The sequence below is a fragment of the Loxodonta africana genome, chromosome 1 (assembly GCF_030014295.1).
Source record: "Loxodonta africana isolate mLoxAfr1 chromosome 1, mLoxAfr1.hap2, whole genome shotgun sequence".
NCBI classification, from domain to species: domain Eukaryota; kingdom Metazoa; phylum Chordata; class Mammalia; order Proboscidea; family Elephantidae; genus Loxodonta; species Loxodonta africana.
Window position 1 is genome coordinate 126309599 of NC_087342.1, and position 5401 is coordinate 126314999.

Consider the following 5401-nt stretch of genomic DNA (forward strand, 5'->3'; position numbering starts at 1 on the left):
TTAGAAAAACAGTGGTAAATTTTAAGGAAACTAACAATCCTACACATCAAAATAAAAAAACATAAAGACTCAGGAAATACAAAATCAACAACAATGAAAAAGAGGAAAAGAAAACATAAAGAAGAATGACTCAGCACAGAAAATTAAGTGGAACAAGAAAAAAAAGAACAAAGAAACTGTCAACAACACAAAAAGAAAGACATCATACTGACAGCACTAAACACATAAAAAACACATACCTATCCATAATTATGCTACATGTAAATGGACTAACTGCACCAATAGAGAGACAGAGAGTGGCAGAATGGATTAAAAAAAATAAAGATCTGTCTATATGCTGCCTACAAGAGACAAACCTTAGACTTAAAGACACAAACAAACTAAAACTCAAAGGATGGAAAATATATATATATCAAGCAAACAACAATCAAAAAAGAGCAGGAGTGGCAATATTAATTTTTGACAAAATAGACTTTAAAGTAAAATCCACCATAAAGGATAAGGTAGAACACTACATAATGATTAAAGGACCAATACACAGGAGGACATAACCACAATAAATATTTACATACACAATGAGAGGGCTCCAAAATACATAAAACAAACTCTAACAGCATTGAAAAGAGAGATAGACAGCTCCATAATAATAGTAGGAGACTTCAACATACTACTATTGGTGAAGGTCAGAACATCCAGAAAGAAGCTCAGTAAAGACATGGAAAATATAAATGCCACAGTCAACCACCTTGACCTCATAGACCTATACAGAACACTCCACCCAACAATAGCCAAACATAATTTCTTTTCCAGTGCACATGGAACATTCTGCAGAATAGACCACATATTCAGTCATAAAGCAAGGCTTAACAGAGTCCAAAGCATCGAAACATTACAAAGCATCTTTTCTGACCATAAAGCCATAAAAGAAGAAATGAGTAACAGAAAAAACAAGGGAAAAAAAAAAAAAAAAAAACACATGGAGACTGAAAAACACCTAGCTAAAAAACTATTGGGTTATAGAATAAATTAGAATAAAATAGAATAAATTAGGGACAGAATAAAGAAATCCATAGAATCAAATGACAATGAAAACACATCCCACCAGAACCTTTGGGACACAGCAAAAATAGCACTCAGAGTTCAAATTATAGAAATAAATGCACACATACAAAAAGAAGAAAGGGCCCAAATCAAAGAATTATCCCTACAACTCAAACAAATAGAAAGAAAACATCAAAAGTAGCCCTCAGGCACCAAAAGAAAGAAAATACTAAAAATTAGAGCAGAATTAAATGAAATAGAGAATAGAAAAAAATTGAAAGCATTAAAAAGATCAAAAGCTGGTTCTTTAAAAAGATCAATAAAATAGATAAACGACTGGCCAAACTGACAAAAGAAAAAAAAGGACAGGGAGCAAATAATCAAAATAAGAAATGAGATGGGCAATATCACAACAGACCCAAGTGAAATTAAAAGAATGATAACAGAATACTATGAAAAATTATACTCTAATAAATTTGAAAACCTAGAGGAAATGGACACATTTCTAGAAATACACTACCTACCTCAACTAATACAAACAGAGGTAGAAAAACTAAATAAACCTATAACAAAAGAAAAGAATTAAAAGGTAATTAAAAAAAAAAAAAAAAACTCCCAACCAAAAAAGCCCTTGCACAAAAACCATATGATCTTATCAATTGATGCAGAAAAGGCATTTGACAAAGTCCAACACCCATTCATGATAAAAACTCTCAGCAAAATAGGAATTGAAGGAAAATTCCTCAACATAATAAAGGGCATCTATACAAAGCCAACAGCCAGCATCACCCTAAATGGAGAGAGCCTGAAAGCATTTATTTCCCTTGAGAACGGAAACCAGACAAGGGTGCCCTTTATCACTGCTCTTGGTCCTAGCCAGAGCAATTAGGCTAGACAAAGAAATAAAAGGCATCCAGATTGGCAAGGAGGAAGTAAAATTATCTCTATTTGCAGATGACATGATCTTATACACAGAAAACCCTAAGGAATCCTCCAGAAAACTACTGAAGCGAATAGAAGAGTTTGGCGGAGTCTCAGGTTATAAGATAAACATACAAAACTCACTTGGATTCCTCTACATCAACAAAAAGAACATTGAAGAGGAAATCACCAAATCAATACCATTCACAGTAGCCTCCCAAGAAGATTTTTAAAATACATAGGAATAAATCTTACCAAAGATGTAAAAGACCTATACAAAGAAAACTACAAAGTACCAGTGCAAGAAACTAAAAAGGGCCTACATAAGTGGAAAAACATACCTTGCTCATGGATAGGAAGACTTAACATAGTAAAAATGTCTATTCTACCAAAAGCCGTCTATACATACAATGCACTTCCGATCCAAATTCTAATGACATTTTTTAATGTGATGGAGAAACAAATCACCAACTTCATATGGAAGGGAAAAAAGCCCCGGATAAGTAAAGCATTACTGAAAAAGAAGAAGAAAGTGGGAGGCTTCACTCTACCTGATTTCAGAACCTATTATACAGCCACAGGAGTCAAAACAGTCTGGTACTGGTACAACAACAGGCACATAGACCAATGGAACAGAATTGAGAACCCAGATATAAATCCATCCACATATGAGCAGCTAATATTTGACAAAGGCCCAGTGTCAGTTAATTGGGGAAAAGATAGTCTTTTAACAAATGGTGCTGGCATAACTGGATATCCATTTGCAAAAAAATGGAACAGGACCCATACCTCATACCATGCACAAAAACTAACTCCAAGTGGATCAAAGACCTAAACATAAAGACTAAAACGATAAAGATCATGGAAGAAAAAATAGGGACAACATTAGGAGCCCTAATACAAGGCATAAACAGAATACAAAACATTACCAAAAATGACAAAGAGAAACCAGAAAACTGGGAGCTTCTAAAAATCAAACACCTATGCTCATCTAAAGACTTCACCAAAAGAGTAAAAAGACCACCTACAGATTGGGAAAAAATTTTCAGCTATGACATCTCCGACCAGCACCTGATCTCTAAAATCCATATGATTCTGTCAAAACTCAACCACAAAAAGACAAACAACCCAATCAAGAAGTGGGCAAAGGATATGAGCACACACTTCACGAAAGAAAATATTCAAGCAGCTAACAGATACATGAGAAAATGCTCTCGATCATTAGCCATTAGAGAAATGCAAATTAAAACTATGATGAGATTCCATCTCACTCCAACAAGGCTGGCATTAATCCAAAAAACGCAAAATAACAAATGTTGGAGAGGCTGAGGAGAGACTGGAACTCTTGTACACTGCTGGTGGGAATGTAAAATGGTACAACCACTTTGGAAATCTATCTGGCGTTTTCTTAAAAATTTAGAAGTAGAACTACCATACAACCCAGAAATCCCACTCCTCGGAATATACCCTAGAGAAATAAAAGCCTTTACACGAACAGATATATGCACACCCATGTTTATTGCAGCTCTGTTTACAATAGCAAAAAGCTGGAAGCAACCAAGGTGTCCATCAACGGATGAAAGGTTAAATAAATAAAAGGCATTTGACAAAGTCCAACACCCATTCATGATAAAAACTTTTAGCAAAATAGGAATAGAAGGAAAATTCCTCAGCATAATAAAGGGCATTTATACAAAGCCAACAGCCAACAGCCAACATTGCTCTAAATGGAGAGATTCTGAAAGCATTCCCCTTAAGAACAGGAACCAGACAAGGATGCCCTTTATCACCACTCTTATTCAACATTGCACCAGAGGTCCTAGACGGAGCAATTAGGCTAGAAAAAAAATAAATAAAGGCATCCAAATCGGTGAGGAAGAAGTAAAAGTATCTCTATGTGCAGATGACATTATCTTATACACAGAAAACCCTAAAGAATCCTCAAGAAAACTACTGAAACTAATAGAAGAGTTCAGCAAATTATCAGGACACAAGATAAACATACAAAAATCGGTTGGATTCCTATATACAAACAAAAAAAAATGTTGAAGAGGAAATCACCAAATCAATACCTCTTATAATAGCCTTCAAGAAGATCAAGTACTTAGGAATAAAACTAACCAGAGACATAAAAGACTATACAAAGAAAACTACAAAACACTACTGCAAGAAACCAAAAGAGACCTACATAAGTGGAAAAATATACCTTGCTCATGGATAGGAAGATTCAATATTGTGAAAATGTCTACTCTACCCGAAGCAAACTACAGATACAATGCAATGCCCATCCAAATTCCAAAGGCATTTTTTAATGAGATGGAGAAACAAACCACCAACTTCATATGGAAAGGGAAGAGGTCCCAAACAAGTAAAACCAAAAAAACCAAACCCAGTGCCATCGAATTGATTCCAACTCATAGAGACTCTATAGGACAGAGTAGAACTGCCCCACAGAGTTTCCAAGGTGTGCCTGGCAGATTCGAACTGCCGACCCTTTGGTTAGCAGCCGTAGCACTTAACCACTACACCACCAAGGTTTCCCGAAAGCATTATTGAAAAAGAACAATGTGTGAGGCCTTACACTACCTGATTTTAGAAACTATTATACCACCACAGTAGACAAAACAGCCTGGTACTGGTACAACAACAGACACATAGTCCAATGGAACAGAATTGAGAATCCAGGCATAAATTTATCCACCTATGAGCAGCTGGGAAATCCCAGTAGTATCATAGTTAAGAGCTATGGCTGCTAACCAAAAGGCTGGCAGTTCAGATCCATCAGGCGCTCCTTCAAAACTCTATGGGGCAGTTCTACATTGTCCTATAGGGTCGCTATGATTCAGAATTGACTCAATAGCAATGTTTTTTTTTTTTTTTTTTAATGAGCAGCTGATAGCTGACAATGGCTCAAAGTCCATTAAATGGGGAAACGACAGTCTGTTTAACAAATGGTGCTGGCATAACTGGATATCCATCTGCAGAACAATAAAACAAGACCCATATCTCACACCATGCACAAAAACTAACTCAAAAATGGATTAAAGACCTAAATATAAAATCTAAAACGATGTAGATCATGGAAGAAAAAATAGGGACAACTCTAGGAGCTCTTATACATGGCATAAACAGTATACATTACTAACATTACTAACAATGCACAAATACCAGAAGAGCAACTAGATAACTGGGAGCTCCTAAAAATCAAACACTTATGCTTCTCTGAAGACTTCACCAAAAGAGTAAAAAGACAACCCAGAGACTGGGAAGAAATTTTTGGTTATTACAAATCCAATCAGAGTCTAATCTCTAAAATCTACAACATACTGCAAAAAATCAACTACTAAAAGATGAATAACTGAATTAAAAAATGGGCAAAAGTTATGAACAGGCACTTCACCAAAGAAGACATTCAGGTGGCTAACAGATACATGAGAAA